Raw genomic sequence first — 12,354 nt, 5'->3', positions numbered from 1 at the left:
CCAATCGGGGGTGTTCCAGGGCGGGGTGACTAGCCCAGAAGAGGGTCGTGTGACCCCTTTAAAAAGTCCTCCTAGTGCCCTCTGCCAATCAGAGTGCAGCACCATCACCCCATAAGTCCCAGCGCCAGGGCAGAAGAGGCCATCTTTTACCAGGAACGCGTGCTTTAGAAATCGTGGAAACATGGAGTCCTTCACCACCCCCGTGAGAACTTCGGACTTTGTTTTAGCCCTGAGAGCCTTTGACCATCCGTGGAGAAAGCGCTACATCAGTGACAGTTCTGAGGAGGAGGTGGGAGCGACCGAGGGGAGCCCTTTGGCCCAGCCGTTGATGGATACGCCGGAACCCGAAACCCAACTGCTTGTGAGACACCCCGATGAGCGTGGTGGCCTCTTGTCGTCCACCCCCATGGAGGAGGAAGGCGAACACAGCTCGGGGGAGTCACCGGAGGACAAGGTGTACGGAAAAGACGTCGCTCAGGTAAATGAATGATTAAGAAGTGACAGTTGATGATGGAGTGTAATGGGGTTAGGAACCAGCGGATTGTGTAATTCTAAAAACAAGCAGTGGGCTGCTTACTTTCTTTTCTGAAAATCTCTCAACAGTTTGACGATGCCTTTCTAGAGGCCTTTGAGAACTTACACATCGGTAGCCCCTTGGGAGTAAATAGACATAAGCAAAAACAGCTGATACATGATATGAGACACAGATATCAAGACGAAAATCTGGAAAAGGACAAAATGGAAGAATGAACCAGCTCAGACTTCCTTATGGAGTCCATTTTTACAGGCGGCTGTAAAAGGTCGTGTTAAACCAGGCGATTAATAAAACGTATTTATTTAAATGTGTCAATATGAATGTGTCCCCTTTCATATTTGTGTTAGTAAAAGACGGTACCAGTAAAAGTCATGTCTAGGCGGCTCTGTTAAAGAAAATATATTACACCCCCAGGGAAGTTGGGAGCTTGAGCGCTATTTCTGAGATGGCCGCTACTAAATCGTCAGAGGCCGAATATAGTATAGGCCTCCTTTGCTGCGGGGACGATTTGCTAAGTAATTTTAAAAGGACCAGGTTTCTCTTTACACAGCTAGACATGTTTTCGGTCAGCAACCCCAGCTGTTACAAAGGGGCCTGCCAATAGTTCATCTCTTTTTATACCCGGCTGTTGTTCTTTTCAAAGCATAAACCACCAGCCAGTCTGGAGGGAAAACACCAGTTCTTACTCTATAAGCTTCTGGTGTGGAAGCATTTAAATCCACCACCAGGTAGCCATAAGGTCCTTTGGTAGAATCCTCAAAAGCTTCTAGAAAGAATTCAGCTTTGCAGGGGTACATTTGCCGAGCGAGCGTAGCGTTTGTAATTTATCCCTGGGGTTTTTGCGTTTAGGTTAATCGTGTGACTCTTTTCCCCCTGACAAAATACGTTTTGAACTATAAACATAATGCTCAGGTTTCTGTGATGCACATACTTGGTAAAAGCTTTCTCGATTTCCCAAGATTACACCACCTCCCTTAACACCTGTGCCGCTTGTCCACATGAGACTGACACTTATCACACAAGTTTTAGACAGGCATTCGACTTGTTTTTTCGATGCACAGTTGACGTGTCCATCGAAACACTCTTTGGATCGACAATACAGTCTACAGCTAGGACACCTCAGCTGCACGCCCATGCTGTCCAAGCACGTTACGCTCAAACAGAGGCGGCAATGATACCTGCAAGAGTGGTCGTGACTGTACGCCATGTGGCAAAACTCACAATAATTTTACACACCGAAGAACTTTTTCACATCCAGAACCCCATAGTAATGCTCATCGTGCAACGGGATGAAAAAAGTCTTGGGGTACACTGGGCCCTCCGTTTTAAAAAAGCCCCAACCGCCTTTCGCCGTATACAGCACCACCTGTATATTGACTCCTAAATGCTGTTCAAACGTTGCTACGTCACTGAGCAGAACCTTTTTTTGATCTGACCACCCCAGTTTCTCCTGCAACTTTCTCGCCCCCGCTAACAATTCCGTGTCCGTAGGTTTACGGTCGGACATAACGGCGAAGAGCCCACCCACAAAACACAGATTGGTACCGGTGTAAGTCAGGTCTACTAAGCATTGTCTCCTTTTATGGAGGATTTGACTACCGCGGATAGAATTTAAAACTCTACGAGCGCCCCCACCCCTGTTTTTTTTCAACTGTCACAACGAGGCGCAACGTCCCATCGAGATACAACTCTCTATTGCTCTGTAGCAGCTTTGAGGCCTGAGTTAAGAAATCCTCAGCAGACAGCTCATCCCTAGTTCTTCTGACTGAAAACAAAGGGTTAGTTAAATTTCGGCTCTCTAAACGTAACTGAACATAATCATCATAATCACCATTAACGTCATCCAGAACTAACTGTATTCCCCTGTGTATAGCTTCAACAACCTGCTGAGCTGAATTTATTCCCTCAGGATTGACAAAACGAAATTCCTCACAATACACCGACCCCCCAAATCTAGGTAATTCACGTTGCCAACGTCTCACTCTCTCCATATACACCTCTGCATTTTCAGGGTTACTTGGGGTTTCCTCTACAGGACCGTCAGCGGCATCTTCTACATCAGATGCTATTTGAGAGTCAGACTCCGAGGGGCCTCCGTGAGGGTCATCAGGAGGAGACGGGGACCTTCTAGAGAGCCCTCTGGGGAATTTTCTAAACCAGACTCTGCGTGAGAGTCGGGTTCCACCTCCCCATTTTCAGACAAGCCAGTTTGAGAGCCTCCAGTAGGGGGCATCTCTTTTTGCTTTTTTCCTCATTACCTCTTTAGCCTTTTTAAAAAATTTTACTGAGACCCTGGCCTGGAACTTTTTGGCCGCCATTTCTTTGTCCACCAAGAGCTGTCCCCCCTTTTGTTTACACCTGAGCTGATGTGTACCCTTGAGGGTGCCCTTTTTACCCAGGCCCCTTTCCACGGCTAGTCACGCCTGCTCAGAGCCACCTTTTGGAAAAATGGAAGTATTTTTCAAAAAGTCACCTGCCAGAGCTTTTGCATTTTTGACGTGGTTTCCAGCTCTCCTTTCTTTTAGACCCCTGAGGATATAGCAGCCACCAGTATTCTGAACAAAGCCTCATATTTTCCCCAAATCTTCATCAGTTTTCTGAATGAAGCATCATACTTTTCCCAAATACTAGAATATGGGGGAGCTGTGACGAGCTTATGGTGTTGGGAGAATGGTCTGTCAGTCCTTGGTTTTTTATTCACAACCCCTAAAGCGCGTGCTCCAGGTTTGTGAATGTGTGTATTTTTGCTCACGTTCACAACCCCTAGAGCGCGTGCTCCGGGTTTGTGAATGTGAGCGTTTTTGCTAAAGGTCTGAAAGCAGATTCCTGGTTCTTTGGCTGTTCTGGTGGAGGTGTCCCTGTAGCTTCGACTACAGCATTGTCAGGAAAGCTGCCCGTGCCTATGAGGGGGGAGAAAAGACATTTTACGAAACTGAAATTTACCATCTTTCTCACCCACACCTATGGATTTATTTAAAATACAAAACCTCATGAAACAAATAAGCAAAATATATTTATTGGGCTTCATCCATCCATCAGTCATTGATGCTGGTGAATTTTCCTTTTCAGCTGTCTCTTTCCTTTTTCTTTTGAGCTTGTTTACCCTCTCATGTTTTGACCGTACTGTGAAGCAAACAACATTATAATAAAACACATGAAACTGTCTTGTAAACTTAAAAAAATAAAATATTCGTTGGGGTGTTTTTCTATTTGAAAAGTCACAGCTTTAAAACAAAATAATCCATTTCAGGCTGCACAACAAACACAGGTTTTGAGTTTATTTCTACCGCTTTAAAAAACAAACCCACAAACATTTTTAAAAAGACATCTCATTTTGCAAAATAAAAACCAAACTGCTTTTAAAATCCATTGAAAATACTTTTCAATAAACATGGTTGTTCTGTCCACCACCACCTCGCCCCCACCCCTGCCGTGTGTGTTTGGGCCTTCAGGTTAAAGAACAAGCAAACATGTTAAGTTAGGATTACCCCCAAATCCCTATACAACCAGTGTAATACCTGAAGGTTTTTTTTTTTTTTAATTTAAGAGTATTAAGCACATCTATAGTTAAAATGGATTTTACCTTGGCCTGGTGGTGAAATGCAGCTTAAAGTTCCTGGTTCCATGCTAAACAGATCACACTGCAATAAAGCCAGGCACCATTATTTACTAAGACAGCATGGCCAAAGAATGGCATTATAGAATATCTATTTTCAGAGTTCAAAACAGGGCGCATACCTCCTCTTGCAGTCCAGCAGCAATTCAAGAGCGTTTCTGTTGGAAGAGACAGGCTCCAAGCTCCCTGAGGTTTTTGTACCATCCTAACTCTTTGTTTCAAAATAGTCAGCAGGTTGATGGGCTCACCCCTCCCTAGCATTCCCTTTTGTGGTCTGGGCTGGGGGAATAAGTTGTCTGCACAACTGGGCTGCTTTTCTTTTCTTTTCTTTTTTTCCTTTCACTTCAAATATATTTTTCTGTAGGGCCTCTTACAGTGCCCATTTCAAGTGGGGGCCCTTTGCAGATCTCAATGAATGTCTTGGGGCTTGTTTTTTATCAAGGTCCCCCCTGGCGCTAAATGTTCTTGGGTTAGGCACAGACATTGCATAGCATAACCTATGGCAATAACAGTGTTTAATAGGATTTCCAAACACAGCTCAGCACACAGGCCCCAGAGCTTGCAGTTTATATCCACTGAAGTCCAAGTCACACAGTCATGGTGCCGTTGGGCTGGCGCATCTATGACACAGTCGTCACAATCTTCAAAAAGCTTTTCCCTAAGGCAGTGATTAAGGACAGCATAAACAGCAACGCGTACAATAGTCCGCAGGACTTTTTTCACGTTCACAGCGTGGCACTGGCTCAGTTAGTTCCATGCCAAGCCTCCTCCTAAACTCCTCATAGCCGTCATCCTCGGAGTCCTCTTCAACAATTTGTATCGGTGTTGAGCAAAACCAACGCTGTCCAGGGCCTCCTGCTCCTCTAGAAAGCCATCGTCGAGCTGTCGAGAGATTTTCAGAAAAGAAACAGTGTAAATTCCCACTACTTGTTTTTAAATTTACACAAACCCCCCACTCCCCAGTTCCTAACCCCATTACACCCCATCATCAAGCGTCACTTCTTAATAATTCATTTACCTGAGCGACGTCTTTTCCATTCACCTTGTCCTCCGGTGACTCCCCTGAGCTGTGTTCGCCTTCCTCCTCAATGGGGTTGGACGACAAGAGGCCACCACGCTCATCGGGGTGTCTCACAAGCAATTGGGTTTCGGGTTCTGGTGTATCCATCAATGGCTCGGCCAAAGGGCTCCCCTCGGTCGCTCCCTCCTCCTCCTCCTCGCAATTGTCGCTGATATAGCGCTTTCTCCGCGGATGGTCAAAGGCCCTCGGGGCTAAAACAAAGTCCGAAGTTCTCACGGGGGTGGTGAAGGACTCCATGTTTCCACGATTTCTAAAGCACGCGTTCCTGGTAAAAGATGGCCTCTTCTGCCCCGGCACTGGGACTTATGGGGTGATGGTGCTGCACTCTGATTGGCAGAGGGTGCTGGGAGGAGTTTTTAGAGGGGTCACATGACCCTCTTCTGGGCTGGTCACCCCGCCCTAGAACACCCCCGATTGGTCAAATCTGCTTTTGGGGCAGTCCTATATGACCGAAACCCATCACGATTGGTAGAGGGCGGTGGGAGGAGTTCTTAGAGAGGTCACATTATCCACTTCCGAACGGGTCACCCTGCTCTGGAACTTCCCCGATTGGTCAAATCTGCTCTCGGGGCGGTCGTACGCGACGGAAACCCATCGTGATTGGTAGAAGGCGGTAGGAGGAGTTCTTAGAGGGGTCACATGAACCCTTTCCGGATGGGTCATCCCGCCCTAGAACACCCCCGATCGGTCAAATCTGCTCTCGGGGCAGTCCTATATGACAGAAACCCATCACGATTGGTAGAGGGCGGTGGGAGGAGTTCTTAGAGAGGTCACATTATCCACTTCCGGACGGGTCACCCCATACTGGAACATCCCCGATTGGTCAAATCTGCTCTAGGGGTGGTCCTATGCAACCGAAACCCATCGTGATTGGTAGAAGGCGGTGGGAGGTGTTCTTAGAGGGGTCACATGAACCCTTTCCGGATGGGTCATCCCGCCCTAGAACACCCCCGATTGGTCAAATCTGATCTCGGGGCAGTCCAATATGACAGAAACCCATCACGATTGGTAGAGGGCGGTGGGAGGAGTTCTTAGAGAGGTCACATTATCCACTTCCGGATGGGTCACCCCGCCCTGGAACATCCCCAATTGGTCAAATCTGCTCTCGGGGCGGTCCTATGAGACCGAAACCAATCGTGATTGGTAGAAGGCGGTGGGAGGAGTTCTTAGAGGGGTCACATGAACCCTTTCCGGATTGGTCACCCCACCCTGGAACACCCCCGATTGGTCAAATCTGCTCTCAGGGCAGTCCTATATGACCGAAACCCATCACGATTGGTAGAGGGCGGTGGGAGGAGTTCTTAGAGAGGTCACATTATCCACTTCCTGATGGGTCACCCCACCCTTGAACTCCCCCATATTGGTCAAATCTCCTCTCGGGTCAGCCCTATGCGGGCGAAACCCATCCTGATTGGTAGAGGGAAGTGGGCGGAGTTTTTATAGGGGGTCACATGACGCACTTTGCTTCCGGTCATGTGTCCGCCTTGACCCCGGAAGTAATACCCCCATGGCTGGGACTTAAGGGGTCAAGGGGCAGGGTTGACGGTAGGGCTTTATATGACTACAAGACACCCTTGGAGGCCCTTGCCTTCCAAAAGGGTGGCTTTGTAAATTTAGTATCAGGTCTTCTTGAACGAGAGTCCTTGGACATTTGGGACTTCGCTTTGTTTTTTAGCTTGGAGTAGGTTTTCTTGAGACACATTAAGATCCGTTTGAGAACTGGATCTTTGCTCCTTGAAGGGGATGGTGTCCTAGCTCTGGAGGCCTTTGCTGGCTTTGGAGGAGAACTGTCAGGACTCCCAGTTGCTTTCTCCCCAGCTTGCGAAAGCCCTGTTGTACTCGTAGCAATGGACAACATCTTTGGTTGCTTGGTGGGAGCCATTTTCCCCATTCCATCCCGCGTCTTGCTCCCGTCTGCTGGAAGGAGCCACGCCACTGGCATCTTGTTGAGGTTGGATGATGCTGAGGAGTCTCTTGGAGTCCATTGCTGTGGAATTCTGGGCAAGTTAGCACCTGCAGAGCCAGCTGGTCTCTTCCGTCGAACCTTATCGCACTTCTTGCAAACTCTGATTGGTGGCTGGTCCCTGGAGAGCTTTGAATTCACAGTTCCATCGAACCCGTGTGGAGCCGTGATGTCTTGAAGACCATGCAGCTCAGCAGATAGTTGGTCTGGGGTTTCTTGCCCTTTCGATGCTGCTGCCCCAGGATGGTTCCAGGAGTAAGACCTGGCCATTTGCTGCCTTCTGTCGGTGGGTAGGGCATGTACATCCTCCAGCCACCTCTGACTGGGGGCCCTTAGAGGCAACTGAATAGACCGAGCCTTCTTGGAATGCAGCTGAAACGGTGACCGGTACGGAGTCACGAGGCCCCCGCACGTAGGGTGAGAGAGCTGGCCTCTCTCCTCTGGGGAAGGAGACATGAACCTCCTCAGGGAATCCTGGATCCTCATGGGCAGTTCCGATCTTTGCTGCACTTGCATCTTTCTAATGTGGAACTCCAGCTGCTTTTTAACGTCCCTCCCAAGGAAGAGCGGCTCCCCAAGGATGGGAACCACTTCAACCTCGGGCTTTGCCTTCAGGGAAGACAGCTTGGGAACCGGGGGTAGGAAAGCCCGCCGGGATTTCCACAGGGCATCCGGCAAACCCCACTCCTGCTGCAGCTTCTTCCGCTGCGTGTGCCAGTCCAAGTTCGCCCTGACCTCATCGAGCAGGAAATCGGTCTCCATCTCACTGAACTCCACCCCAGCTCCCCTGGCTGGGACGGCGTGAGGCACCTTTGCCGGGGGCTCTGGGTCCAGGGTGAGCAGCCCCCGCTGCATGATGAGATGCTCACGCCTTATGTGGTGTTGGATGGGGTGGGCAGGCTGTTGTCCCATCGTTGGGAATGCCGCTGTCCTGGGCTTGCCTGGCTCCCTGGGGGGGCAGAGTGGCCCAGGCAGGGCAGTCTCTCTCACGAGGGGAGCATTTCTGTGAGACTCTCTCACCATCTTAGGAAACGCCTTCATTTGGATCTCCGAGCATTTCTGAGCCAAGTGATCCTGCAGCTTGACCACTGCCGTGGGCACAAGCCTGGCCAGGATGGCATCAGGGGTTGCCATGATCCTCTGGCCTTTTGAGGCAGGGATCCCAAGGGGCAGGAACCACATGGTTCCTGGATCTCCTGGGCACGCTGAGGGCTGGTGTCGGATCTAAGAGGTTTTGTTTGTGGAGCTGGAGGCAGAAGACCCATGTGGGATTTCTGGGGGGTCATCTGCTCTCGCCGGTCTTGTCTGCTGTGGGCAGGAGGCCTGGGGAGAGGCTGGGCTTGGATGGGATGAGTGGATCCTTCCCAGCCCGCGACAGGCACGATCTCCCTTGTGCGGCAGAGGGGCTCTGACCGAGTCACGGAGGCTTCTCCCAGGGAAAAGGAGCTGTGACTCCAGAGGGAAGAGGGGATGGATTCCATAGAGGAAGAGGGGATGGATTCCATAGAGGAGAACTGGCTGGCCGCAGATGTCATCACACTTGGCCTGTGGGAGAGAGCAGACAGGGACAGATGGGACATGGCCCTGCTGAGCAAAGGCGGGGCTTGGGCACAGCCTTCCAACTGTACTGCAATGGGGCAGTGCCTAGGCATGCATGGCACACCACACTCTGACACAAGGACATCAACTGGCTGACGAAGGACTGAGAGGGGGAGCTGGCACTCATTTGATCTATAACGATAACCCCTTCGTCACACGCACATGTGCAGCACCTAGCACAATGGGGCCTGGAGCATGATTGGGGTCCTAGTGCTATTTTAATAGAAAGATTAGCTAACAAAAATTGGTTTGGGTGAGGAAGATGTGAGCATGTGTGTGTAACCCTTGCCAGAGCATGTTGTGAAGGCCAAGACCATAAACAGGGGTCAAAAAAGAACTTGACAGCAGATTCCAGGCTAGGGACCCTCAACCCAGCAGTTCTGGGTTTTCCTCTCCCAGCCTTCCCTGCTACTTCCCTGGACTGCTTCCTGCCACTCCTGGTTCCCCTCCTTGCTCTGGGTGCACCAGCTCCAAACACGTCCCCCTCTGCCCAGGGAGGGGCTGCCCTTTCCCAGCAGCAGCCCCTGTCTGTTGCCAGCTTCCTGGCTTTAGGGGCCCCGCCTATTCCTGCCCAGCTGAGCCTGCTTGCCATCAATTCCCTGCTCCCTGGCTCTTCCTCCAGGGGCACCCTGTGGAGTTAATGGGTCTGCCTGGCCACCTTAGCCCCTTCCAGTCCCGTGTGGGGTGGACACCCCGTCCCAGGGGGTCATCTGATTGCTGTTTCTTTCAAACACAGCAGGGAGCAGAGGCAGGTTCTAGACAGTCGCCTGCTGGGAGATATTGCCGGACAGAAGGATTTGATCCTACTCACAACCCAGCTTGTGGTCTCTGCATTTAATTTCTTAGAATCCCTCACCTCACTGTCACTGGTATCTCACCTTGGAAGCTAAAGCCTTTTAGGCTTGTCTTCACTACCCGCCTGGGTAGAAATCGATCTCTCGGCGATCGATTTATCGCGTCTCGTCGGGACGCGATAATCGATCCCCGAATCGACGCATGTACTCCCGTACTCCACCAGCCCAGGTAGGAGTAAGCGCTGTCAACGGGCGAGCTGCGGCGGTCGATTTGCCGCTGTCATCACAACGGGGTAAGTCGGATCAGATACGTCGAATTCAGCTACGCTAGTACCATAGCTGAATTTGCGTATCTGAAATCGATCCCCGCCCCGTAGTGTAGACGTAGTCTAAGTGACTTTTCCCCTGTTATTTTAGGATCCTGGAGTGTCTGGTTTTCCCTGCTCCCTCCTCTCTCCATGCACTATCCCCTCCCACCCAGCCCCCAGTCTGGTGCCCCCTGTGCAGTTGCCTTACGGTATCAGAACTTCATCCAGGTGTCTGGCCACGTACTCTAGCCTCCTCTCAGCGATCCTGAGGGTGGGAGCCAAGGGGAGCTGCTCCAGGAGCTTGCCGAGGCTGTGGAACAGCGAGAGCAGGTAGCTGAGTGCAGGCTCTAAGGGGTGCTTTATGCTGCAGAGCTGAAGGTCCAGGGTTCAAACCCCACTGGGAACCCATGCTGGGGGACTGGAGGTGGGGGTGGGACCATTACACAGGTGCTGCCGGATCCTACTCACTGTACCAGAAAAGTCAGCCTTCCTCCTGAACTCTCCACCTCAGCTCCCTGGTGCGTACGGGGCTGCTCCCCTCAAACATTTTCTCGCCCTCTTGGGAGGGGAGGATGGTCCAGTCCAGTCGACACAATCTACCACCCCCCTCCCAGGTTAAATGAGCCGCATGATGCTCAAGGAGGGAATGACCCATTGTATGATGCATGGGGGTGGATTAGAGATGGCAACTTCTGCTGGGTGGGAATGAATTGCATGATTCTAAGGAGAATAGTTGCTTGCCTGGTCTATAGGTCGGGACAGGGGAGGGATTACTAGGGCTTCTGACCCTGGGGGGCGGGGGGGGGCTGAGCTGCATGACACGAGAGGAGGGGACTGACCCACTTCAGATTTATGGAGGGGGGCATTGCTTACCATGCCTCTAGGGATGCACAAGCCTCTTCCAACTCGTCCTCACAGCGTCCAAAAGCTGCCAGAAGTGAGACATAAAGGAGACATTGAGCTGCTTGGGCACCCTCTGCTTCCTAGCGCACCAGAGCCCCAGATTTCAGGGACACCCTGTGAACGGAGCCCCAGCCAGTGCCTCTGCACGACTGTGGGCATGACTGTGCCTTCACAGGAAGAGGGGAGGCAGGAGGGGGAATAGACCCTATTTCTCTGCTTTGCGTGGGGCCCGAGTCTGCCACCGCAGCTGCGGGGTCAGGGACTGCTTACCTTTCGGTTTCTTCCTTTCATCCCTGTGCCTCGTCTTCCTCGGAGAAGCCTGCCACACACAGAGAAAGCAGCAGGGTTAGAGAACTCCAATAAAACGGGGATAACAATGAGGCAGAGGTGATTGCCATGTGGGGCCAGGGGGCAGTTTTTCCTTGTGGGAGAGTATTGCACTAGGAGGCATCATGGATAGGCATTGTGCTTTCCTATGATGCAGCCAATATAGGACACACAGCACAACCCATACCAGGGGTCACTGGGATAATCCAGGGGTTGGAGAAACAGGGATTTCTGGTACCAGGAGCCTGCAGAGTTTAGAAGCATTGCAGGAGAGAGCTTCTAAAACTCTGCAGGTTTAAGGACTGCAGGGTATGCAACTAACCACATCTACCATGCACCGAATTCAGAGCTTGGGGGAGAAATCCGACATCTGGACAGCAGTGTTTCCTATATATACATATTTAGGGAATGCATGAGAGAGGGGCTTTATCTGCATGCATTTGGGATGGCCATGCTACTCCTGAGGGTGAAGCCATGAATGCGTTATTCAAATCCTCCCAAAGAAGTGCGGATAGAACCCCTATATCATCCTTAAACGGCAGCTGTTTTATACCCCAAAAAACCCCAGTTTGGCATGAGTTCAGCCCACTGGCCTGGGAGCTGCTGAGCACTGATGGGCTCTTGATGGCGACCTTAGGATCATCCTCAGGCCCATTTGGGTGAGTGGTGCTGGTTCTGGTGTCCAGCACTAGGCTAGTCCTGCAGGTAGGGGTGGCATCTGACCCGGAGGCTGGAGAAAGCCGCTATCTAACATTTGAGGCTGCTGCTGCTGCTTCTTAGCGTCTGCACAACGTGCCCCAAGTGGCACATGACCAGGATTCATCAATGAATTTGGTCTGTTGGTTGGATCATTAGCTTCCCCAGCCCAGCCTGGGTACTGATGGGGTCAGGGAGTCCAATGTGAACATTGATCCAGCCCCCTCCCCTCTCCCCCGAGGCTGCCGAGATGCCATTTGACAAAGGAATAGAAGTGCTGTTGCTGGGTCTGGTTCTCTGCCCAGCCCAGCAGCAGTCATAGGGATATGGTGCCTTGTAGATCCCACTCTGCCACCACACCTGCCAGCCCCAATAGCCCTATACAACGTAAGCTCATGACATTCTCTCCCTCCCTCAATGTGGAGGAAGATATGCATAGCTCCCCCCCGCCAGTTATGAATTGCACAAACTGGTTTTTAGAATAAACCAAAATCAAGTTTATTAACTACAAAAGGTAAATGTCAAGAGATTA

At 50.9% G+C, this 12,354-nt stretch overlaps 1 long non-coding RNA gene across 1 annotated transcript; it reads right to left on the bottom strand.

Moving 5' to 3' along the window:
* Positions 1 to 3,554: 3,554 nt before the first annotated feature.
* On the bottom strand, positions 3,555 to 4,600 carry LOC135982012 (uncharacterized). The gene is made up of 3 exons (XR_010599211.1): positions 4,274 to 4,600; positions 4,119 to 4,176; positions 3,555 to 3,658 (listed from the first exon to the last, which is right to left on the bottom strand). It is a non-coding gene; the product is annotated as an uncharacterized LOC135982012 (long non-coding RNA).
* Positions 4,601 to 12,354: the final 7,754 nt, after the last annotated feature.

The sequence above is a fragment of the Chrysemys picta genome, chromosome 3 (genome assembly GCF_011386835.1).
Source record: "Chrysemys picta bellii isolate R12L10 chromosome 3, ASM1138683v2, whole genome shotgun sequence".
Classification (NCBI taxonomy): Eukaryota; Metazoa; Chordata; order Testudines; family Emydidae; genus Chrysemys; species Chrysemys picta.
Note: the sequence above shows the minus strand (reverse complement) of the source record. Positions and strands in the feature narration are given on the sequence as shown.